Source organism: Anarhichas minor, unplaced genomic scaffold (assembly GCF_050575085.1).
Source record: "Anarhichas minor isolate MPS153535 unplaced genomic scaffold, ASM5057508v1 ptg000012l, whole genome shotgun sequence".
Taxonomy (NCBI): domain Eukaryota; kingdom Metazoa; phylum Chordata; class Actinopteri; order Perciformes; family Anarhichadidae; genus Anarhichas; species Anarhichas minor.
Genome location: NW_027466458.1, coordinates 5,551,009 through 5,577,746, shown reverse-complemented (window position 1 = coordinate 5,577,746; position 26,738 = coordinate 5,551,009). Strand labels below are relative to the sequence as shown.

Sequence of the window (26,738 nt, the reverse complement as noted above, 5' to 3'; positions counted from 1 at the left end):
CAAAACTAACAAGACAGAAAGCAACGTCCACACTGTCATCTCATCGCTTGACTTGGTGTCCACTTATTGAAGGCCTGCAAGTGCTTTATGTTCATCAGAAGTGACCTCACCTCCCCTACTATGGCTTGCGCAATAATTAGTTCAAAATAACATTTGCCTGGATCTTATATAATGAGGCCGAAGGGGGCCATGCTGTGTGACCGGACAGTCACATCCACCAAATCACTGTGGCCACCACAGCGGTCAGCAGAAACGCTTGTTATGTAACTGTGCTGGTTTTCCTTGTCTCTCTGCATCTCGCCTGAAGCAAAAATAATTAGTATGCCAAGTGCGGTGCCCTGCTTAGTTAATGACGTGAAGCGGAATTCACTGTGGTTGTTCAACTTGCTCTGGTAGAAGTCATACTGCTGACAGTGTGGCTTGAACCCAGATGTGAGGCTAATGTTCGGGCTACAGGCTGTGTGATCTCGACGGCTCAAAAGTTTAGCGTGAAACAAACGATTTTTAGGGGCAAGAGCGGCCATGCTGCGTTAAAATGGTGGTTGACCCCAGGAGGTATATGGGTGATGGAAGACTTCAAACAGCTGACTATTTAAACGCCACACACCATTTTCAACTTCATTCTGCATAGATTACACATAAATAGAGGTACGACAGAGTACATTTTTGTACTTTAAAGTACCCTTTAACTGATGTATTTCTTGTACAGTATGTACTTTTGCACCATAACACACAATGGGCCCTCGTGGTAGCGGGTGCTAACCTTTTTGATTCACCATAAAGGTACCAAGTTATTTCTGTTACAAATTTGTAGCGATCGAGCTGAAACCAAAGATTAAGTGACTGATTGGGCGTTCAGATGGTGTAGGGGAAAAAGCTCTGGCCCACTGCTGACGAGACCCAAAATCAATCCTTGGCCTGATCACAAATGATTGGTAGTGGTGTTGGGTGGGAAGCTGGTGAAGTCGTTGATACAAGTGACTCCTGGAGATTGGTCTGCTTATACTGCCTGTACTCTCTGAGCGTGTGCGGGAAGAAGAAGCAACACAAATTGGATGTGCAAGAAAGGACCATGAAGCAACCTTTATAGCAGGGGTCACTAATAGGCGGACCGCTGTCCGGATCCAGCGTTGTATCCGGACCTATAACGATATCGATAATCAAGAATTGTAAAATTTTGAAGAAGCGCTTTTATTTGAACCATCGCAGCTTTTTTAGCCTTTAGGGCACTCGTTCAGCGGTTCAGGAAACAAACGGACCAATTCCTTGCGTTGTAAATCATATCACGTGATGCTCAGCCAATCAAATATGTGCATTCCGATAAGCGTCGCAATGCCAGTGAGATGAACACACAGGCGAGAGACCGAAGTACGTGAGTCAAATAAGTTATTTCACATGATTCAACCTTTTTATTTTTACAATCCCATTGTGTAAATTTAGACCAACGTCTAAAGGACTTGAATGAAAGGTATCACTGACTTCCTCTCATTATTTGGAAACGGACTGCATTTCCCCAAAGAGCTTTAAGTTTTGTCGCACATCCACCCATTCACACGTGCGGCAAGGCACTGGCCTAAGCAACGGGATCAAACCCTCAACCCTGGGACTGTTGGACAAGCTGTTCTTCCCCCTGAGCCACAGCCGACCCACATGTGGTCAATCGAGAGACACTGGCAGATGGATCTGAACTATGGAAGAATGTGTACGTGCTGTCAGCGAGCTTCACGCTTCTCACACTTCTCATTGTCCGTCCACACCTGAAGGAAAATTCATTTCTCCTCCTCCACTAACATAAAAAACATCCGCACCAGATTCAGCAGGTGGTTTCAATTCCTGTTCACTCGGCCAACCTGGGCAGAAAGTGTGTTCCTTTCCACCACTGCTGGGCCGTCTGAGGCTTTTCACATTTCGGGTGCTCTGCAACCTCTCGCACAAACTCCCAGAAGCAGCCAACACCTCCGGTTACAAAATGTTGACCGTTCTGCTAAATACAACCTGATGTCACCGGACTATTTCCTACACATTCTTCCCTAATTCTATTTTTTTAGTTGTTATTTTGGACCAATCCCAAATTCCTATAGTAGCCAGTTATCGTTCTAATGGAATGCGGGCGCAGCAGCCTCGACAATAACACGTCTCGCATGCTATCAATAGCGCTCATGTTCTCCAACAGCGAGCCGGGCTCCCTGGTGTTGACACAGTTGGTGTTTGTGCAGATGACATAGATGACTATCAAGGGCACAGACCGAGTCCCTGAGGCCCGGCTGTGGCCCACCAGTACAGTACGCGGGCACAGCCCACTCTCCGTAGTGGAAACTACTGACCGGCTTCACCAGTACAAACACGTATACATGGGCAGTAGTTGAGCCACATCCAGAGATGGTAGCGGTTCCTTTTAGTGCAGAGAGCATTGGGAGAGCATAATGAAAATATATGCATACAGCTTCTCGGAGCACATGCTCATTCATCACACGTTCCTTCCAGTTAATGATTCATACGAGAGGAACAAAGGCTTTTATTGTTTCCTTTGTGAAGTTACAAAGTCTGCTGTAGCTCAAAATAGGGCAGCTGTTTTATAATTTGGCCTGTGTGCAAACCCCTCCCCCCCCTAAGGTGGGGTATTTATACACAACATAAATCCAATATTACAGGTGTATGCTAAAATTGAATATCTACTTTTTAATTAGATCTTTTTGAGTATGTCAAATATGCAGAATTACAGAGCACACAGAGTTTGCAAGGATAATGAAAAGGCTTCAGGCTTTATTGTGGGAGCCTTCTTCCCTTTAATTTCAGGTTTTTATTTCACTCATTCCCAGTTAAGTTGTGTTTTTGTATCTAGAACTTCAAAAAACTGAGTAAATAATGTTTAAAGCAAATGCATGCGTCTGCCTCTAGTTGTGACAGATTTCTTCACCTCAGACGCACAATATAGCTCAAAGGTTTAGCGGACAGATGTAAGAGGTGCCAGAAAACTTGCAAAGTAATAATGTGTTTCTCTCTGTTTTTGCGTTAATTGCGTTCATGCGAGCAGGCCGCTGGGAGGTAAGGATTTCTGCATCAACACGCACCATTTCAGCTCCTGCTCTAGCTTCTAACACACCCGTTGATTGCATTAACAGCGCAGCACAGGTTTGAGGATCATCCTGCACCATAACACTCAAAGTTGAGGGGAAATAAGATGGAGACGTCCAAACGCCTCCGCCCTGCTCTTTGGGTTTCCCAAGGAAACAGGAGTTAAATGGAGAATTATAGCGAGCTCTTTTTGGTCAGTGGTAAACGTACAAACTGCTTCTGGCCAGACATTTCACTGTGTTGGGAATTTACTGGAAAGGAAATAGTTCTCTCTCTCTCTCTCTCTCTCTCTCTCTCTCTCTCTCTCTCTCTCTCTCTCTCTCTCTCTCTCTCTCTCTCTCTCTCTGTACTTTTCCCTCGCTCCTTGCCCACTTGTGGTCAAGAAAACTAACCATGATGTTGTTTGTCGCATGGTGACTTTACCAATCGTTAATCCCTTTCATATCTTGGCTTGTTAAATAATGATGTATTGTTTCTCATTGTTCCCAACAATTTGTTTTCCTGAGATTGTCAAAACGTTCTGTCTCTCGTTCACTTTGTCAGTAGCTTGTGCAAAGAGTGAGAATAAGATTGAGAACCACTTCATTGCAGTTAAGTGGATGTGTTTGTGAGTTTGACGGAACTAGCATTTTAATTAAGACATGTTGAGGGATTCAGACAGTCTGTGCGTGTTCTCGTTCATAATGCTGCTGCAGATTGTCTAATGAAGGCGAGGCATGTCATGTGTCACTACACTGCAACACTTCCTGATGGCGGCTGTGCTATTGCAAGAAGCGCAGTGTTGCAAAGGTTGGACGGGATAAGTACACTACGCTTTTAGTCATCCATGCCATCTCTATAGCAGGACAACACCTCTTTAATTTCAACCTTTCAGGACATTAGAATTAAATAGCTTTTGACTGCGCAGGCCCATGTTAGTCTTCTTTATTCTCTCTCTGTGGTTCTGATGTCTTCCCTCTTCCCTCCCTAATACCTCTTTGTGTTTGACTTTCTCTACCTGTCTTGTCTGTCCTGTTTTTTTGTTTGTTCTCTCTTTTTGTCTTCGTTGTGTAAATATGTTCTTTTCCAATTGTCCATGTTGAGAAGGGTTGTCTCTCCCCGTCTGTGTGTCCTTTGACCTGTCTCGCTTCCACTCAGTCTTATCTCGACTTTCTTCGTCGTATACTATAAGCGTCTCTCTCGTCCTCTTAGTCCCTGAGGGGGGGGGCGGGGGACAATGCAGCACTGCTTGCTGACATGTCTCATAATGTGTCTTCGCTGAGTACCGTTGCAGACTGAGCGAGGCAATAGCTGTCCTCGTATCTTGGTACTGTATCCCTGTACGGGACCAGTTGAACTCTCACCAGGTTTAGCTGCTGAGAGCTTTAGTTGCTTTCATGACTCTATTGGTTTCTCTGATCACAGCTGCGGCTCCTGCTAGCTGATGATACCGTGATTTATATTTGCATCAGCATGTTGAACGGTATTGCACACACCGTGATTGGGAATGAGCTACTTTGCATGTCTTTCCGATACACATGCAAGTGTACATTTATAATATAAGCTAATCAAAGGTTAAAACATCACGTTATAAGCTGCCTCTTTCTCACAGACATCAACCCCTTTTGGCAGAACAACAAGCTGTAAACACAACGTTGACATATTATCACCGTATAAAGTTAGGAAAGTGGGGAATGTCTTAGTTTGTGTCCAGTTGGCGAAAATGAGTCCAATATTCAAACTCTCTTTTAGCTCTGTTTTTGGTCTCTACCAACTCCTGGGGGCTAAAGATAAAGAGCCAAATATCTGGCTATTTATCTGCTAAATGCTCCTCTTTGTTGACCAGCTAGTCGCTACCTTTGTGTGTCTGCTGTTGGGTATTTGGCAGGTAGACCACAGTGGCTTTATCAGAGGCCACATGCATACATAGATACAGACATGCGAAGATGCCTACCATTTTAAATTGGATAAAAAATATTGCTTATGAGTAATTTGTCTCAAAAACATCACAAGTGCTTTGGTTCTCTCTCGCTCTCGCTCGCTCTCTCGCTCGCTCAGCATTCCTGTCAGCCAGTCTAACGCGACTAATGTCCACAATAGAGGTCGACAGCGAAAGAGCAAAACACTCTGCATCACATATAGTAGTCAAGGTGTCCATGTTACCAGGTAACAAAGACACAATGAGAGGTAGGAAAAAAGAAAGGACCGGCCATTATTGGGGCTTTGAAGGGTGTCGGCACTACGAGGAAGGCTGAAAAGACAAACTGAAGGCCAAGCAAAAAGTCCCAAGAAAGAGAATAGAGATATAAAACCGCGTGACTGCTAAACCGTTTACTGGGTCAAAAGTTTCCACTGGTCCTCTTTTTTTCTCCTTCTGTCTTTCCTCTGTCTCTACTGCTGTTTTTCTGTCCTCCTCCTGTCAGTTCATGCTCCTCCTCTCTGTCTCTTCTCTGTACTTCAGTAAGACAAGCTGTCCTCTACTCAGCAGGACAGTAAAGAGACGTCAGCGTCTCCCTTCGCCCTCATTTAAAGTCTCCTCATCTTCTGACTTGGATAAATGCCTCAGCCTGCAGTCTGGTCCTGGCTGCCTCGGCCTGTTGATGTCACGCACCTGCTTGTAATGTCATTAAAAGTTACGAGTTTTTACAGAAGTAAAATGACTTCAGTGGCTTGTTGGCCTGCTCTCATAGTGAATTGCCTTTTGTGAATGGCTCTAGCAGTTTTCTTTTGCAGCAAGAAAGTGATGGAAGCAGCTTTTCAATCCTCCAGGCTTCCATCGCCTCTCATCATTTTGTCACGTTGCAGACTTGGGCTGCGGTTGAAAAGGCCTTTTTGCTTAAGAAGGTTCCTCACTGAGTGAAATGACCTGGAAGTATCTCAGTGGCCGTCATAATAAGAGCTGTTTGAATTCTCTAAATGCTAAGGAAACGTGCTTCAATACTTCCTTTCTTAGTTCTGTTAGCAGAGGAAACACTGGACCTTCCTTTACCAAAGGAAAGATGATAATGCCGCCCCATAGTTCCTTGCGGCGGCAACATTTAAAGTGACGCACCCCCATTCGGCCTTTTTTTTTGCGCTTTTTGTAGTCCTCCTTCGTTGTAGTTTCGCCATGGCAGACCTACGTCATAATTACGTAGTTTAGTGAAAGTGGAGTTGAGCTCTCTAAACACCACGTTGTCTTTTCCTAACTCCTCATGACTTCTCCTTCACATATTTCCTTGACCTCATGGTGAGGAATAGACATTAGGAGGTCATTTTTGGAATTTTTCGAGCGCAGCCCTGGTGAAGTTAATCAGCTCTGTGACCTGAGATGCTGACTGCCTGCTGTCTCCTCTCCAGCAGTCGTCTGGATGGCCTCACATACATGCTCTTATGTCCCGGCCCGTCCAAACCTCACACGCCCGGCCGCCCACATGACTGCCCGGGTGCAATCTGCATTTTTGTAAAAGTCTAACTATAAATGCAAATCAGGTGATGTTTTTCGGACATGCCTCTTGACAGTTATGCAACCTAATTAAACCTTATTTCATCATTTCTGAGTTTGGGATCTGTTTATTTTCTTATGCAGTGTAATTTGATACATGTTCAGCTTTTGTTTTTGTGTGGTTTTAAATTGTATAACTAAAAGTGCCGCTTCCTGGTGCATTTAAAGAGAGACTCATCCAGCGCTCTGCTCCTTAAAGATGAGTGCAGCTGAGGATCTGTGCACACGTACTGTACGTAGTCACAGTCTCATCTTCTCTCCCTCACTAATAGATCTGGAGTCAGACGTGTCTGTGCCTCTCACTCACCTACTCCGTCAGACTAGTCAACACACATGATAAACTGGCTGCAGTCTAGAGACTACTGGGGGGGGAATTTGCAGGACAAAGGAGGTTTTGAATTATCCTTTTTATGTTTTACTACGGAGATGGCTGTTGGTGGGTTTCCAGGCTGTGATACAGAAACATAAAAAGACTGTAAGCATCCAGCCAAAGTGACGGGCTTCATAGATGGCGGAAGCAATAAAAGGCGTGCAGTTCTTGGCCTTTCAGGGAGAGTCTGTGCGTAAATCATCAAAGGCCGGGCACATCTGACATGGATAACAGCGTAGTGATGTTCAGCCCAGCCCTCCAGCATAACAGGGGTTCAGTTTATTACAAGTTAATTCTTGTTAATCCCGTAGCATTGTGGGAAATGTTTTGGGCTATTACATCAGCGTTCACATTTCAATGAGCTGTGTAACCGTGCAATTCATACTTTTGTGTGTGTAGTTCAGTCGCTGTAAGAAAGAAGACAGCGAGGTTAGACAGAGATGAATGCAGAAGGGGTCACGTTGACCGACTCTTCTCTTGGCAGGCCTGGAGTAACACACACACACACACACACACACACACACACACAGACAGAGAGAGAGAGAGATTTGTGGTAACCATGTGCACTGATGTTGATCTAAAGAGGTCTTTCCAAGAGCTGATACTGGTTTGTAATGACTACAGTTTTAAATTATAATCAGAACGGGTGTTTCCCTGATAAATAACAGCTGTCTCCTCTGTGACTCATCAGTCCTGACAGCAGCCAGAGGAGGAGTTTGGTTTGTGTGTTTGCATCTGTTTCTTATGTTTGGTTTGTGTTTTACAGCCATATTTGATACGGTTTGTCGGCCTCCGTTTGTAGCTGTGTCGAGATCCAAGGAAGAGTTGTGGTGTTGTTGCAGCGGCCGTATGTCTGTCTGTCTGTCTAACGGTTGGGCGGTTGAGTTTGTGTTCGACTGGTTCTGGGCCACATGACGTGTGTTTTGTAATCATTAGGGGCATCCTTGTACAATGCTGACAGGTTGTATGTGGCCACATCGTGACCACATACACAAACGCATGCACACACTTGTAAAAAAAAGACATGCACGTAGACATTCATATGCACACAGACGTACATGTACATCCATTCACTTTCAGCTCTGGTGGCCTGTGGGGCTTTTGTAGTGCCGAGGGGCCACAAACGTCAGCTTTGTGTTCTGGGAGGCTGGGAAAGTTGGACCGCAACACACGCACACACACTTTGGCAGAGTCAAAGCCTGTGCACAGTTCAGGCTCAATGGGCTGATTCATTAGAGCTTCCTCATGACACTAGAGGAGAACATGGACTTGCGGGAAAAGGGAGGACGAGGAGACGGGAGTGTTACAGCTCAGCACTCTGCGGCCGAAGGCTCACATGACCTGACAGTGTTCAGGTCAGTCTCAACAGAAAAATCCACCTAGAATACTTGTTTGTGATGTGTGTGTTGAGCCTTGCATTCCCCAATTAATTTGGTTGTCTCTCGGTTTGTCTCTTTTTTAATCATGTTGGATGAGAAGCATGGATTATATAAGATGTTTCTGGTAAAAGAAGGATGACACATCTTGTTCCTTGTTATAACAACCAGTACAAACTATTTACTTCACTTAGAAGGTCCAGATATATTATGAAGAGATACATTACCAGAGTCATAAAAAGTACTCCATTTTATTAGCTCTACATTCAAGAACCCCAAGATTTAAATGGTACCGACAGCCACCATTACATCACTTATTCAACGATGATTCAAACATATTTACAATCTTCGGTCATTCTGTCCTAATGCATGAAAACACTCCAAAGTACAAACCCTTTTCTTTCCAATAGCTCATCCCAAAATGATTAAATTGCTCTGCAGGGGAGGTTTGTTGTTTTTTTAATCTAATATCCCGATTGCCGAATCTGGCAACGGGCAGTGGAAATGTGCCGTGGAGTCGAGTGGGTGTTGTGAGTAACGACGCTTGGCAGCGAGCTGTGTTTGTCTGGGTCTTTCCCTCGCTGTCTCCACTGGAGTCAGGCAGACTTACAGCCCGGGCCTCCCGTCCATGAGGGGCTCTCACAGCCAAGACCCCCCCCCCCCCCCCCCCCCCCCCCATCCTCCTCCATCTTTACGGCCCCTTGTATGTGGATTACTTTTATGCTTTTGCTAAACCTGCCATCATTATTATGAGTGTTTCTTTCTTAGAAAAATATCAACAGACATTGGACTGATTGAAGGTCAGTTTTAGACTACATGCCTGCATCGCTATGAAGACGAGTTGCAAACACGCTCAGACTATCACAAGGTGAGGTTAAAGTCCCCGTTTGCCATAATGACAACTTCCCTGACCTTGAGTCAGACATGGACTCATTAGCTGAAACGCCATGTTTACCTCTGTCGCATGGTGTTACAGTCAACACGGGCAATTAAAGACAACCCCCCCCCCCCCCCCCACCTCCATTGCAAACGGGGCAAGGGTCTCCACTCACCACACTGCGATGGGAGTCCACCTCGGGACTCAAGTCGACCGAATTCTGTGAATAAACAAGGAAAAACACATCTAGATGATTAATAACGACGCGTGCTTTTCTCAGGTTTGGTTATTATAAAGCATGACATATACCCATGACTTCTTTATTGAATGTCTTATTTTGTCAATGCCTAGATTCATACTCCTGAAGGATAAATCATACATACATACATACAGTCAGATATGCACACATACATACTTTATTTACAATGCTGGTCGCTGGCCAACGGTCCGCTGCAGGTGACTCGTAGCACTTCCTCTGGGTCTCTCATGGGATGTGAGCTCAACAGTTACATTGCTTTGCAATCTTCTCGTGTTTGCCGGGAGTAGAAGGGGTTTATTCACCCTGCATGCACAGAGTTAGATTCTGGTGGAAGATAAATACCTTTTTTTTTTTTTTGAATGCACATTTTCTTCTCTCTAAGAAAACACTCTGCCAAATGAAAAGACAGCTATTATTGCTTTATTCTTGTCGTTGCTGCAGTTCTGTGGGTACGACTTTCTTTACCGCTGCTGGCTGATTAGGAAAGGCTGCACATTGGTCACGTGTAACAGTGGAAAGAACGTATGGTGGACATCCAGCAGCATGTTGTGTCGGCACTTAACAATTTTATGATTTATCGATCTTGTGCACAGATCATATGTACGCACATAGAATTACCAACCCAGCACAGATTTACAACTTTACACTGGCTTTAGAGCTCACCCTGCTCTACTCGAGCTGTACAATTACCGACCTATAAGTGCTTATTAACGTCCAGCGTGCATATTCCCTCTGACATTTGTTGCAAAGTGCACTGCTCCACTCCATCTTCCTCCTTCCTCTCTTTTAAGTTATTGTAGAAAGTTACAACTAGCGATTCCCGCTCATAAATAACCTAGACGTGCATCCCTTCTTGCCCCACGGAGACTGCCGTGCCTATATGCACATTTCACTCAAATATGTGCTAATGTTAGACCAGGCATCCAGCGGGAGGCCAGAGGGCGAGGTTTATTCTGGGACAGGTATGCACAGTCTGAGAGAGCCGGACGGACACCGCAAGTGTGGATGTGGTGCTGCTTCTTGTGGTTTAATATCCTGTTTAATAAATGCATGCGTGAGGTGTTTTCACATGAAGTATCTTACCATCAATATGTAAGGCTTAGAAGGTCGTAGGACGACGCAGGGCTACGCAGGTTTTAGATACAACTCTGAGGATGCCGTTTCTTCCAGTGCAGCTTGAACACACCACAACTAAATAGTTTCCAGTGTGGGAGATCCACTGCATCCAGCCCTGACGAGGGATTGATCCCCCCCGTCCTGGACGCAGTTTCACAAATATAAAACCACACTCGCCGCACAGACAAACGGAGTCGGCAGGGAATCCCTGCCACTTAGAGATTGACAGCTGGGCGTACAGTAGCTTGTGTCTCGCCATAATCCCCCTCTCTCAGCTTAATTAATTGATTCTGAATTGATTTAGGTCTCAGCTGGCTCACTGTCTTCTTCTGCCTTATATGTATTTTTGCTTCTTATAATCATTGTCTGCCTTGTTTCTGTGCTAGTCAGCAATAAAGCCGAGCTGTTACCCTCCAAATGGAAGCGTTTTTCGAGGAAGCGGCAATTAAAAAGTAATTTGAGATTTGTTTGTTGCCCCGGCTGACTAAAGGTTACACACACCAAGCGTTTCTTTACATAAGGGAAGTTAAATGGCCGCCGATGCTCATTTAAATTCCTCTAAATGGAGTTAAGAGAAATCTCTTGGAACATGATTTTTCCTCAATATCAATCTCCTCAAAATCAGTTTAAAAACAACTAATGAATTGATGTGTACAGAGAGGGTGAGAGCACTCCTGCTTAATGCGGAGGACTTGTTAGGGGGACACGGAGGGAAGACGTGACGATGAAGACGCCTCTTCTGTTGAACTTTGCATGGACGGCTTAGTCAGCGTGACGCCGGTGAGACAGCCTTTCACATGCTAATTTAATGTCATTCATCTGCCCTCTTTTTTTATTATCATGTTAACAAATTGACCCGACAACAATGTGACAACACTGAAACATATTAATTATCTGTTAATCTGATCATTTCTTCTTTGAAATATACTCCCAACAATGTCTACCAACGAGCAGTATTTAACATTTTACCATTCATGTGTTTTTGAAGTCATTTTGGTAGATATTCTTATTCAATGTCTTGCCGAGAGTGACCTTTCATGCCTTTATGGTAAATGTGAAGGGACAGCCAGCAGGCAGTTAGCTTAGCTTAAGGACTGGAAAGAGGGGAAACAGCCAGCCATCACAAATTATGTTGTTTTTATAATAGTTTGAAGCCGAAATTGGAATTGAAATGTGATTAATTGCACAGCCCTGTTATGGAGTGTTATGTGCCTGACTATACAAACTAGCTGTTTCCCTCTTTATGCTTAGCAAAGCAAACCGCCTGCTGACTCTCCCTTCATAGTTAGCATATTAAAGTGCTATCAAACATTTCATCCTACTCTCTGCAAGATGGTGAATTTGCATATTTTTTCAAAATGTCAAACTATTCCTTTAAAGGAGTAGTCACTGTGTTGTATACGTATTCCCCTGATTCTAAATACTAGCTCTTCCCTCCTTTCTTGGTCAAATTCTCCTCCAAACTCTTTTGTGCTGAGGTGAGATTCCTCACACGAGGAGGTTGTTAAGCTGCTATCAGGGGACGTGTTGGATGGAGGAATAATGGAAGAGGAGGGACTCTTTTAGCAGAGGGAAAGTAGGGGAAGGCTCTCCTATCAGACCTTGCTGAAAGAAACTTTGGGATTTTTTCTTTTTGTCCCGCCAAGAAAGAAAAAAACGCTCTGATCTCAAAAGAAAGGAGGTGGTGGATAAAAAGGTTTAGGGAAGTTAAGGTGAATAGGAGGAAGAAAAGAATGAAAGAAATAAGTGTTTCTATTGCTGAATATCTTTTGAAGGGGAAATTACCCTGTCATCTCACTCCTGTGTGTGCGTGTGTGTGTGTGTGCGTGTGAATTTTAATCAGGTTTGACCCTCCCCCTCCGTCTCCCCTCCGTCCCCCTCCTTGTCCCCTCTTCTACCCCTCCACCACCACCATCACCCACTGATTTCACAGCTCCCCCACCTCATGCATGCCGGCTAGTCATCTGCAGCTCCTGCAGCAGATAAGGGAGGTATTGTAGGAGGAGGAGCGTGAAGGAAAGAGGGCAGCCGGTGCAACAGTTTTACACTGCGTGCAGCTACAATGGGAGAGGCGTGTTAGAGAGAGAGAGAGAGAGAGAGAGAGAGAGAGGGGGAGAGAGAGAGAGAGAGAGAGAGTGCAGCACAGGCAGAGGACTCACTGCAGTGCAGGTGGATCACAACTGAAGAGGAAGGTTCAGAGGCAGCAGTGTAACTCTAACTGGCTTTCCAGCAGGTTTGTAGTTTGCAATTCCTTTACAATGCTAGCCGATTGTTGCACGGCGTGTGTCTGTGTGTCTTCTGTGACTGATATAATGGATGCTGTGTTCACCATCAAGGGCTGCTGTCTCACTGCTGTCTACTCTTGTTGCCGCTGTGCACTTGTGCCATTTCCCAGAGCCAACACTGCTGAGGAAACAAACGGGAATCTGTGACAAACTCGTACACGAGTTGTGTTTTTCTTGCTGTCCCCATGCATGACGAGCTCAGGCGACATGAAGAACTTCTAAGAAGGGAGTAGAAAACTTTCTGCTTTGGTTGCTTGGTGCTAAATGAAATAGCAGAGGGCCTCTTCCCTCCTTTCAGATTGCTTTCACTTTGGAGAAGAATGGAGCCGGGAGCTGTGAATGGCCCCCGAGATGGCTTTCTGTGTGCAGAAGAGAGGTGCCGCCCTCTCAAGTGTCAGCATGCTTAGTGCGTTGCTGGTGGGGGGTTAGGTTCATGTGCTTGTAGTTTATAGAGGGGGCTGGGCTTTATGCATCTGGGCCACTGATAATAAGAGACGAGCTATTGCCTCTTCGTAGACTCCTCCACTTTTCATAACTTTTAAGAGTAGCATATTTCTAATGTTTCGTCTTGTGACTCCTGTCCTGCTCTTTAAACCCCAGAGGGAAAGGCGGAGTGATGCAGTCAAGTGCTTTGGCGGTTCTCATCTTTTCAAAGGTGTCCATTTACCATTGGCTGAACAGTGATAAGGAGCTGTGTGGAGCTGCTTGTTTCTATTTCTGACTGTTGTTTTCTGGGTGTTCCTATGAAAGGCCCCCTTTCATGGTCTGAGAACTGACTGAAAGATGGGAATGCTTGTGGCTTGGTTGCGCTTTACACGTATTGTATGTGTTTACCAGCCTTGAATGTGTTGCTAACATCACTTTGTTCAGTTCCATATCGCTTGGAGCATTTCTACTTGTTTTCTTGTTCTTCTCCAAGAGGAACTAATCGCCCAAACCAGCTGATGGTTTCAGCTCCAGATCTTGACATATATTTCTGAAAAGTATTTGAATTCTACATATTGTGGTCATACATATGCATGATGTCTGCCCTCTGCTGGTTGAAATGTGGCTATTGCATTAGAACTCTGCTGTTGGCTGATCTGAAGGCAGGTGGCAGTAAAGTCGAGCCCAGAGGTTCACGCGGTGCTTTTTATGTAACTGTAGCATGAAAGCATGGTAAAATGAACACGTTAGCTAGCTAAATAGCCAACCGCTAAATGAATAAAATTAAACAAATTAATGTTAGGAAAAGCAGTAGGAGAGGACATGGCTCTCACCAGTTAATCACACATCAACACTGAGTCACCAGATTGTTTTTACGTGATTATGGCTTAATATCAAGTCCACAGAGGAAACTATTTATTGTGCTGCTATTGCTTTTGAGGTGGGTTACAATTTCAGCACCAAATCACCAAAAATCAAATCTACAAACGTGTGTGTGTCATGTCCATATAAAGTCAACACTCCAACGTGTGTATATTTGCTCACGTCTTCTGCCCGTCATCTCACCGGTCGGTCCTCCTGACGAGCACGGCTGACATCATTTTCCAGCCGCTCGCAAATAATACTCGACTTGCTGTCAAGCTCGTCTGCTCGGCGCTGAAGTGACGAAGTGTTATGGATTCACATCAGTGAAGCAGACGCCTGCGTCCATGGTGCTGCCTCCTGAAGGCAGTGACCTCTCTTTCTCACTCTCTCACTCTCACACACAGACACACACACACACACACACACACACACACACACACACACACACACACACACACACAATTAAGTCCTTTTATTGTTCCATGTCTGTCTTCACCATGGTGCACATTTAAAATAGAGGTCCTCTGAGAACATTATTGATTGCACAATATAACAATGGGGTAGAGGAATGCTAAAGCAAAAATTAGATATTAGAAGAAACATTTTTAATTATGTAATTTGGTTGAATGTGTGAGGATGTTGTATGTTGTTTTTGCTGAAAAGTAGATTAAAGTCACACTTTCCATAATGCTCAAAATGCCTCAAAACACTTGATCAAGAAAGTTGTGACGGTCCGTTCCAGTGCAGTTCCATTCGCTGATAGTCTTGCTTCGCAGCCATTTTGCTGAAGTGTATTCTGCTTTGAGGTGCGACTCTGTCTGTAGAGGAGAGCTGTAATCTGCATACACATCCTGCTTCCATGGCACTCGCTGCCATGGGGATGGCCTCAGGCCTCTGACGAATCCTGAATCGTCAAATCAAATATTTGTCCAGAGCTGTTCTTGTAGAGAAGTAATAAAACGGGACCTTTTGCATCGGGCTTTCTTTGGTCTTCATCTTTTGGCCGTTCTCTGAGGTTTTCTCATTGTTTCAGAAATGGCTCTGTGTGCCGGAGCCCTTGAATAATAATACTGCTGCCTCAGGCCCAATGATTTGCAGTCCTGCTGGCCTTGATTTCCTCTCCCCAGGCAAATGTGCATTCATCTGAACTCAACACCACATGCCTGCTCTCGGGTCAGGGTTTTAATGCAATATCTTTGTGTTCCATTAAGACAGATTTTCTCAGTGTTCCATGTGAGTTATTGTACTTCTACCTTGGACATGTAGTTCGAAATACATTTTAAAAAGTAGTGAAAAGAGGTCACGTTTCCCCCACGCTGAGGCCGAGGAGGTGAAGCATTGTCCCAGTGTCTCAATCAACCTCCGTGACCCGAGCACCTCTCCAGTTCCTCTCCTTATGTTTCCACTTTAGCAGGGTTGATAGACCGTGTGTGTGTGTGTGTGTGTGTGTGTGTGTGTGCGTGTGTGTGTTAAATAGCCCTGCTAGCCTGCCTGCGATTATGTCATACAGCATGGGTTCCAGCTGTCTGAGTCAGCTGCATTTGATTTAGCTTTCAAAAACGTCATCCCCAACCACAGAGTGTGTGTGAGAGAGAGACATTGATGTGTGTGTGTGTGAGAGAAAACTCTACATTTTAAATTAGTGCTTAATTGTTTGTATAAAAGTGGACACAAACTCAATAAACTCTGTGGAGCGTCACCTGTCGGCCCGCAGAGCAAAGCAGTCGTTGCCGTCAGGTTCTGGCTGATGAAGACTCTTCGATGATTGTGATTTGGTTTTCATTGAACTCAGGAATCCAGCTCTAAGTTAAAGCAAATGTATTTGGGCTCGGTCCCACTGAGGGGCTTTAGATGTGAGCTTTGACAAAGGACTGCATGCATTTTTTAAATCTTAAATGCAAGGTTCACACGCACGGGTCCAAACTCTCAACGTTTCTTTGCACAAAGAAAACCAGTAATGCTGAATGGACATTTACAGTCTCGGTTATTTTATTTCGTAGACACTGGGGTCTTTTGAAGTTTGATACTCCCACGGACAACTGATCCTCAATTTCCTTCAGTCTTAAAATGATATCTGGTGTTTTGTTGACATAGGCTGATTGACTTGCTGTTGTCGTCTCACGCAGACTGTTCTGCTGTCATGTTGCTTAATCGGATTCTTGGAAAACCGGCTCCAATAAAAGGAGAATTGACGCTGTGTGGTTGAGTGGTTGTTTGATTTACTGAGGATCTTGCTGCAGTTGATGTTCCTGTCTGAGAGGGCGGTGTATGGTGTACTCGCTGTGTTCCTCTGGATGATAATATCGGTTAAAGGGCTACATGCCAATAGAAATGTCTGGCACGGTCTTGCCCTTCTCTTTGCCCAGCAGTTGTTAGACCCTTCTGACCCCAGTTGGCCTTAAACCACACGGCTTTGAGGCTTGTACATTGAAACCAAGAACATTTTGAACTTTTCCCAACACTTTTTATAGGCTGCTCTGGTCGGGTCAGAGTTCACGGGAGAGCTTTGATCAACCTGTCTTCACCAGAGTGGCAGGCCATGCTGCCTCTGCACTCGTCACTATAATTGGATCTCAGTTATTTCTAGAAGTCAAGTTGTCTGTAAAGGCTACTCAATATCCAGTTAGTTACTGAATGCTGCAAGATGCTATGAGTAAAGGTTTCCACCAGATTCACCAAAACCACACGATGACTCAGGCCTCGGGGACACGACGCAACAGGACATTTCTCCCCCGCAGCTATGACCAACCTTTACTTTCCATTACGCTTCAGTTCCTTTTGGGCTCATGTCATTCACGTTGATTTATTCCTATCTGCAAATACAGTCCACTCATTTGCCGTTTGAACTTTGACCTGAGATGCCCGATGAGCAGTTTTATCTGCAGAGATCCGCATGTTGTTTGCATCCGAGTACGGTTTCTGCTCCGTTTCTATCTTGTCAAGGACAGCTTCCCTCCCTGTCTTGGCACTGTTGCTGAGTCACAGGGACTATCATGTGTCTTGCACCAGATCAGATGGAGGAATTTCAGGTTTTTTATTTACATAAAACTAAAGTCAGCCCTTTATTGGCAATGATGCAAGCTATCCGAGTAAGAAACCACTCAGCATCCAACTGAAGCCCTTCCTCTTTCTTTGTTAGCTGTGGTAAGTGGAAAAAAGCTGTTTGAAATGTACTTCATGAGCTTTTTTTTATTGTAATGTTTAATTGATTCCCACTATAATTGCTAACAAATGCAACGTAATGCGTGGTCTACATCTAGTAAAGTAGAGACTTCTGTAATTCTACATTCGGCTTTGAATAAAGAGGGGAAGCCTGGACTCTCGGCTCTCAGAGGAAAGTGAGAATCACAATCAAACGGCACAACTTTTTGATAAATGATCTGTTTGTTCCAGATTTGCGCCTCTGTGAAATGTGACGTGTGGCAGGGTGAGGACTTGTCAAAGGAAGAATGGCTCATACCCGGTGGAGGATGTTGCGTTCTTCATCCCGGCCTCGTCACTTTCTACATGACTAGGAAACATACCAACCAACCAACCAGCACGGACGCATTAGACGTCCCTGATATTCACTGCAAAACAATACAGAACCTTCTAAAGTCCCAAAAAACAATGACTTCATCGTTCAGTGGGAAGCTCTTCTGTACCGGCAAATATTGACTGGTGGTGAGGGGGCTGAGCACACAACCTCCCAATTTCCCCTAAAATCCCTTTCTCTTCCTTTCTTTTTTTCTTACCATCATTTCTTTCCTCCATCCTTCTTAACCCGAAACCTGGAAGTCATTTACAAAGTCGGGATGGGGTTTCTCCCGTCCAGAAGTGGATATGTGAGTATAGGGCTCAGCGAGGAGGGACTGCCCACACCTCCCATCAAGGGAATTGCATCAGAGTGAGGCTGAAGATCTCAATGCTGGAACCAGCTGTGGTTCGACGTTAAAACCAAGCCTAGTTACTAAAGCAGAGATTGTATTTTTAACACAGTCTTTTTAAAGGTTAAAGTCTCCCAAGTGCTGGAATATACGTCAGTTTGGTGTAGAGACTCATCATCTTGTGTAATCTTACAAAGATGGTTATTTTTACATCTAAATGTGCTCAAAAAAACTATGTAGGCATGGTCAATGGACAGCCCCCCCCCCCCCCCCCCCCCCCATAGCTTGTTTCACTTCTAACCTTTTATCCTCGTTCTGTCTCTGTGAATCCTGTTAATCTTGTCAGACTTCCCTTTGCTCTCGTCTCCTACGTCCGTCACACAAACTGGATTAGAGCTAGGAGATGGCTGGTTTTCTGCTCTGATTGTGGTTTCTCTTCCTGATCTGCTTAATCAGGTTTACTGGAAAATCTTCTGATTTGATGCGTTTGAGACTCTTTGTGGTTGTCTGTACCTTTTTGTTCTTCTGTGAGAGCGTTTTAAAGTCAGCATGTACCTGTATTCATCACACTGTGACAACTACAGGAGAAAGGGGGATTATAAAAGCGCTGAAACGTTTAACTGTTCAGATACACATGCAGTGGTTTTCCCTCAGTTCTCCTGATTGAAAGCTCTAACATCACAACTTTGGGGGAGTTCTGTGGGTCCGCTCTCCGAGGCCTGCTAATCATTGTGGGCTTAAAGCTGGAGAACACAGCCCAGATTCCTCACGCATGACGGAGGACGGGGTCCAACGAGGGGGGAAGGAGGGGGAGATACGAAATCTGCAAGTGAGTGAGCCTCCTGAGTTTGTGCAAGACAGTGACGTATCAATTCCACGGGTCAGGGGTCGCGATCGTGTAGATGAAAGGGGCTGAAATGCAGATTGAGGAGAGGACCGGGAGGTCAAACAAGCCACATGTACTGAAAAAGACCAGTTACATGGAGGAAGACGAGACTAGGGAGCCTGAGTAGGTGGGAGGAGGTGTTATTAATCTCTGTTGTTTTCTCTTCGTATTGTCATTTCCTCTGCAGCTGGTCCCGGGTTGAGAGGGAAAGAAAAACACAACGGAGGAGATCAGAAATCTAAACAGTGGTCCTGCCAGCGGGCTGGGTGTTCCCCACCGCTGACACATCTGTAATACAACACATAGTCTGATTTCATAATGTGCTGCTCATGAAGGCGAAGAGGAGGCCATGCAGGTGACAAATGCACAGATGCAGAGCAAAGATTCACGGTTCCACACAAGTTCAAAACTGATATTTTGGTACAAATTCATTAGTAATCATGTGAAAGGTTGGGTCAGGAATTGGATCACCGTAGTTAACGGACTGTTTACTTCTGAGCTGCATGAACTCTTTGGTTTCTCTGTTTCTTAAATAGACCTAAATATTTGGTGTGACATAGTAATCCCACAGAGTTATTGCCCTGCCTTGGCTCTTAACAGAGACCAATCCCATGTCTGCTCTCAGGTCAGGTCAGTGGAGTCTGACCTGACAGTCTGTGGGTCACGGCCCCATTAAAACACACCGCCAACAAGGCTTTTCCCATTTGACAGTGAGTTTCTACTGCACCTCAAGTGCTGCACACACAAACATACGCTCTTGAACGATCATGTGTGCACATGATCTCATACACACCAGAGACTTTCCAGCGCTGGGGAAAAGTAATTTGTTTGGGATACCCGCTGCATGTCGTACTCTAAGCAACTGTTTTTGGTCTATATTAAGGCCCACGGTGTCATGGGTCACTCGTATGCAGTTGTTCCCTTCTGTGAGGCTGCATTGATCCCTGGTGAACAGGCCACTACGCGTTTAATGTGAGCTTTATTGGGTCAGCCCAATGGGGCATTCAAGGTCCATGGTTATTATTGGTGCAAATGTATTGTTTGTGTGCAATCTGCATGTTACAGTACATTTGGCATAGTGCTACCCACCGGTCAAACATTTTTGATACATATTTTCTGCTGTTCTGCTTTAATAAAATGCAGGTGAGACATTAGGATGTATGTTGTTGTTTTTTGTCTAAAGTTTTATTTTTGGCATTTTTAGCTCAGAGATTTGTCTATCTGGCTTCTGGCTTGAGAAGCTCTTTGAAGCTGCTCAGCTCTTCAAAGGATCCTACTTGGCTCAGCCTCACAGAGCTCGTCATCGGTGCCGCTAACGGCGGCTCGTCCAGAGTCCACTGTTCTTCCCGATGCTGCCTGGGGTTTGGCAGGTAAAGAAGTAAAAGTTATGGAAGTCATTAAAATTCCTCGGGAACATGTGGACGCTTGTTTATTTTTCCGCCCGGGCAGGGGAGGGTGGAGAGCTGCCGGGACGCTGCGCTGTCCGTCTCTCAGCAAGAGGGAGAATGGACAGAGTGTGGGAGAGAAGGAGGACCTGATGGAGGACGAAGGAGATGAAAGACAGATGAGGGGAGGACTGAGTGAAACGGAGGACAGACGGGTGGAGGGAAGAGGGAAGGGAGGAGAGTGGAAGTGGATGAAAGAGGGAAACTGAGGACGGAGGGATGAATGGAGTCAGAGGAGGGAGAGAGGCAGACACCCTCTACTGGATGCCAAACAAAGGGTCGGACAAATGAACGTCGATGTTTTAGCGGTCCGTACAGGAAGCAGATTAGAGACGGATGGATTGTCACAGCGGTTGGAGGCGGGAGAGAGGAGTTGAGGGAGGGAAGGACAGAAGTATAGAACTACATTTTGTCCAACTGTCAAGTGAAATTTAGACAGAAATGTCACAAAACGTTTACTATTGTTTTTTTATTGGTTTGGTTAAAGCAAATGACATGGCTTTAAAAAAGGAATTCAGCAGTAAAAGAGAGAGAAACATGAGCATCCACCTGTGTTAACGTTAGCTGTACAGCTGGTCACTGTGATTACGCTGAGCAGGATGATGGGAATGAATTACCATTAAGTTAGTTACAAATGTTTTAAGGTTGTTCCTCCACGACTTATTTTGGACTTTCAGATGTGACAAATTGCAAGCTTCATGTCTTCTTCTCACGTGCTGCACATGTGTGTAAATGTGAGCGGTATTGCCGGTATAGCATTGCCGGCTGTTAATAAGAGTCCTCTGATCGCGTCACATTTTCTGTGATCTTCTTAGTTCCATAGTCATGCTTTACATCGCCCCTCAACGAGCCATACATCTCCCTCGGCTTCATCTCAAATGTGGAAAGAACCCTTCATGCTCGTCTTTAAACACCAGATCCAAAAAACGGCCTGCTGTGACAGTGGGCGCTTCTTCTGATCGTTTAAACAGAGGGGATGACTTGAAAGGGAAAAACCTACGGCAAGGCAAACTGCTGTGTATTTCCGTCAGCTTTTATCTAATGACAAACTTTAATGGATGAGGATATTGTAAAGGCATCACGGGGGGAAGGAAAAAAGAGGGATGAGGATGGTGCTGTCAGCCAAGGAGCAGGAGGAGGGAGAGAGACAGACAGAAGGGAGTTGTGGAATTTCTCGGTGCATAGCTTCGGTATCGCCTTGCACAGCTCAAAAATGTATCCCAGCGATCTATCTCGCTGCCGGTACTCCCCTCATCGTGGTCCAGGAGACAGATATTTCAGCAACAGGCATCGGGGAGTTCACTCTCCACCTCCATCCCTCTTTTCTTTTCTCTTTTCCTTTCTGCGTTTCCCTGTGTTTGATCATGCTAATTGGAACCGACACTGCCATGAAGGCCCCGGAGGCGATCCTCGCATTTACCTGCCTGGCCGACAAATCAGTGTCTAATCGAGGCGTAACATGAGACCCTGCGTCTCCCTCCAAAAAAAGGCTGTGGCCTTTGACATAGGTCCAACTGCGGGATCCCATGTCTGTGATGCCAACTGAAATCATTACGTGGCATGTCTGAAAGCTGACATGACATCAGTGCTGTGGGTCAGAAGCCTTCCAAAAATGTCTTTAGTTACCAAAGACGGGAAGTAGATATGACAGCGGGATATGGTAAGTTAAGGTTATTACTAGAAGACAAATGCCAAGGGTTCGTTGGGGTTCTGGTGTCATGAGCATTTTTGGAAAAAAAAACATGAACAAATTTCCACTCCAAAGTTTATGAAGTCAAAGAGGACCAGTTTGAATCCTTAAGGCCACAGCATGCTTCACAGGTAGGGTCATCTAACTTCCTGTCCAGTGTGGATGAAAGTGTGACGAAGATCCAAGTATGATCGAAACATTAATAAGTTCGTAAGTGTGCAGGCGTTACCTTTTTCCTTATTGACATTGAATTGAAGCTTGGCCTTTAAGAGAAGGTCTTATTTAGTTTCACCAAAGGACTCCTGATTCATCTCAAAGTGTTGTCAGACGAGTGAGCTGAGCCACTTGGAGTTGACGCTGATGCACAGTGACGCGCCGTACTTACTAGTAACCATTAGCCTGCATGAGTTTTTGAAGGTTGGAAAGATAATCCCTTGTGCTCAACGATCCGTCGTCGGTTGCGTAATCCTTCCTTTGCCTGCTTTGAGATATCTTTACGATGTCAATCATTAGATCCTTGCTATGTTCCTCAAGTTGACAGTGACACGTGTGATGCTGCAAGTCGGCTATGGAGAAAAGATCCTCCCGTCAAGATGCCAAATAGATGAGAGAGCAAGGCAGCGTTTAAAGTTTTTGTTTATTGAACAGCTCACTCTGCAGACAAACATCTCTAAGACTGGATTTAGGTTTTTACTGTTCGTCACCATCTTGATGACTACTGAACCCAGAAAGTTAAGATCAACCAACCCTTCCCTGAAACATACACGTGTTTAATCTCTTCTAACTAAAAACTTTTTTTTTTAATTGCCACAAGTCGTTCATTTAATCTGAGAAATGCAATTAGCTTCTTAGGTTTCCCAAATTACTTCAGTATAGTCAGAATATTCAGAGGCAGCATTTAGCAGCTCTCAGGGAAAACGTACTTTAGCAGCCAGCTGTGGGGATTGTCAACTGCGTCAAAGTTTTCCTTCCTGATTGCATCACTAGGCCTCGGTCTCCGTGGCGGCTTTAATATAACACGCTGGTAGTCGGGAACAATAAATTGCCAGAATGATAACGCTGCTTAAAGCAGCTCTTCCTGACTGGGAAGTGTGTGTGTGTGTGTGTGTGTGTGTGTGTGCGCGCGCGCTGGTGTGTAAGTGGGAATGTGAAGGGTGTGTGAGGAAACAGCTGGACCTACTTGTACAAACATACACAAGAACACTCATCCACATCCATAGCAGTTGGTAATGAGGTAATTTATACATTTGTGCAGAAATGTGTGTGGTACCTTTAAATAGCACCATGGTGCAGCATGGTACCTCAGACAAACTTACTCCATTTATGCATCCACAGTTTTTTTTTAGATGGTCCTTGTTGTAAAAATGCTACTTATTGATTGAGGCCATTTGTCTTTCTGCCACTTTTGTTGTTTTTCTGAAGGCATAAAAGTACATTAATGCAACTGAAAAGATGATATAAATCTGTGTGAGATATCATATGATGATTGGGATGATCGAAATTATCCTGGTTATAAGAAAATTGTAATTTTATAGTATTTATGACAAAGTTTCCTGAAGTTTCTGATGTGTCCTGATGTAAATAGGTCTCTACTATCCCCTCCTTCCATAGCACTCTCTTTAGCATATACTTCTTGCTCAATAAAACTCCATTCTTGCTCAGAGCATCAGCAACTGTGCACCGTTTTTGCACTTCTTGTGCAGAACCGAATTATTTCTATGCATTTCACCTGCTAGAAAGACGGAGAGAACATGAACTATGGTGAGAGGAAGCGAGAATGCAGATAGAGAAGGCAAAGGAGATCAATGGAGAGAGTAGAAAAGGTAGAGAGGCCAGAGGAGGGATCTCCGAGGCCCAGGCTCTGGAGTATTTTCTCTCCTCCTCAGTTGTCTAATTATCTACAGTCACTATGATCGTGGCGCAGGAGGGACGTTGATAATTTGCCTCATTCGGGTTCATCTGGAGCTCTGCTGTATAAGAGTTCATGCCTGACATCTCTGCTACAGCATGAGCCCCACATGTTGGAGAGGAATTTCCTACAGTCAATGAAATGAAGTATACTTGCTCAGCGGTCCGAGAAATCAGGACACGGACAACTGCATGTGACACACACACACACACACACACACACACACACTCACACTCTGATACACTTGGTTTCAGCAGAAAGTTGTGACTTCTGGCTAAGTGCCACTGTCCCCCTGCTGGACCCCACATCCTGACAGGAAGCTTGTTCTTCCTTCTCACGCACACACACACACACACACACACACACGCACACACACACACACTGTCCCAGAGGGAGAGAGGCACTGCAACACTGCAGGCTCCACATTTGGACAACCACAAATGGAGGGAAATGGATCCTAAATTACTCCGGAACCCCTTAATAGAGAGCACGGATCCCAAAAGCATGTCTGCTATAATAAGTGTTGTTATCCATTGGCTTTAAGCAGAACTAAGATGCTAAGTTTTCCAGGATGACTTTGGGAAGCAGATTTACAAAGAAGCTGGAAACTATTTTAATCATATTTACATGCACTTTATTTAGGCATTTGTTGGCCTGCAGTGGTTTTGCTACAGTGATGTAGAGGTGAACTCGGGGTGTGGTCGGTACTCCCTGACATCATCACTGTTGGGTGTGGTTACAGGTTCAATAGAGCAGACTTGAAACTGACACTCGGCAGGAGACGGTGAAACAATGCTCTTCACCTCGGGGTCGAGGAACTTGAAGTGATGTAATTCTTCTGTTTTAAGGTTGCGAACTGACAATTTATCTTTTGCATGAATTGTTTAGTACACAATGACAGAAAACAGTTGAATAATAAAAGAAATATTGGATACTCGATGACAACATGCCATGTTGCATCATTCATCTCAACGACACAGTCGTACTTTTGACAGCTCGCACCAGATAAATGGACATCTTTCCCCCTCAAAGCGGAAACTCTTCTATCTTCTGCCGCGTTTGCTGGACTCTCCGTGACAGTGAAGCTCAGTGAACGGATTGTTGACGAGGCGAGGAAGGACCCGGGCGGCGGGGGGGCAGCAAGATGCCTGAACTCCTGCATGTCATCAGCATCAGATGCGGCCACTTTCCCATGATGGATGCTTTGTGTCGCAACCCCCGAGGCCCGAGCCTGACAGGCCCGGAAACATCCTCATAAACACACACACACACACACACACACACACACACACACACACACACACTTGTTGGAGGCTGTTTTCCACCCTGTTCTGACGGCGTGTCATTGAGCGGTCAGACGTGATAGAAAGGGTCAAAGCGCAGCACAGTGACAGTGAGTCACTGGGGAGAACTCTGCTTGTTTCCATTTCCTGTTGTGGGAGAGACATGCTGAGATTTCCTTTCAAATAAAACAAGAACTCATCAAAGGCCCCCCCCCGGCCGATTTCCAGTCCGTGGAGACCACCCATTTCATAGTTCACATGGGTCCAGAACGTCTTGCCCAGAGAGCAGGAGCTTTTGGGATTGCTCACTGTTAGAACGGACAGCAGCGTGACATTTATACCTTGTGTATCATTGGTAGTTTGACACTTCATATCTTCTTTATGCATGCAACCATAAAGCAGTGAAACGCATCTACGTTCATGTGCTGCTTTAGTGGAATCTATCCCACAACCTTTCAGCAGCAGCAGCAGAGTCACAGCTTTCATCTTGGCAGGATGGACTCAAAAGAAAAAAAAAACACAAAAGGAAAAATGCCAAAAGTCCAAACGCAGAGGTTTGTTCTAAATGCCCGTGTCTTTTTAATGTGCGGATGTGGGCGTTGTGCAACCGTGACTGACCTTGGAGGCTGCGAAGCCTCAATAGCCGGACTTCACTTTGATACAAAGCTGCATGTCTGCTGTTGGAGTGTTCCCCTTGCTGTTTCTGGAGCTCCAAGTTGAATGAGTAGGCCTTTTTTGGGAAGGGGGGGAGGCGGGGGTTGCCTTTGTGGTCACTGTGTCCTCCGGTTGCGACCTTTGCGGTGGAACAACTTAAAAGGCCCCTGAGAGTCTGATGGGATGTGATTATTTCACAATTCCTCTGTTTTCCTGTGTAATTAAATATATCCTGGTGCACTAAACAAGAGACTTTGGTTTTAGGAAGTGAACTTACCAAAGTTGAAGATGGGTTTAGGAATACAAATGCAAGTTTAGGCTAAAGGTTCAAAACAGTTCAGGACCTTCATGGGCAGTGGGTGATCTTCTCTGCTGTGAATGAGACACAGAGCGAGCATAAAGTGAAGCACATGGAGCTGCAGTGTGATGTCATCTCCGCTCTCGCTTCCTGTCTTACTGTTAAGTCTGTTTTTTTGCCTCGTTGTCTCCGTTTCTCCCTCTTTTTTCTGCAGGGGCGGGGTCGCCACATGCACGGACTGTTTGTTTGGAGTTGCTATAGTAACTCATGAGAGCGTGTGACTCTTTGTGTGTGTGTGTGTGTGTGTGAGAGTGTGTGCACGGGTGTGATGGGGCTGCAGTTCTGCTTCATGCGTAATGACCTCATCCAGATACAGACCCCGAAATTTCGAATCCGGCTGCTTCCTGGGATTGTGTAATGGATAGTCCCCACACACACACACACACACACACACACACACACACACACCAGCTCTCTGGGCCGACGCCCCCTCAGTGTTGTGCCTCGTTGCTTGACCACAGACGATTCACGGGTCCCTTAGCAACGATAGTCCAACTCCATCTGACAAAAGGAACAGAGCTTGATTTCTGGATAAT

General features: G+C 45.1%; 1 protein-coding gene across 3 annotated transcripts in view; it reads left to right on the top strand.

Annotated features, from left to right (window-relative positions):
* add3a (adducin 3 (gamma) a) overlaps window positions 1-26,738 on the top strand; it is a 76,421-nt gene that overhangs the window by 12,176 nt on the left and 37,507 nt on the right. The window contains exon 1 of one of the 3 annotated variants that reach the window (XM_076090394.1): window positions 12,434-12,769. The exons of the other annotated variants lie outside the window; for them this stretch is intronic. The gene's annotated coding sequence lies outside the window, so the exon portion shown is untranslated. Of the gene's footprint in view, window positions 1-12,433; window positions 12,770-26,738 lie in introns of those variants that run through there. 3 annotated transcript variants of the gene reach the window in all.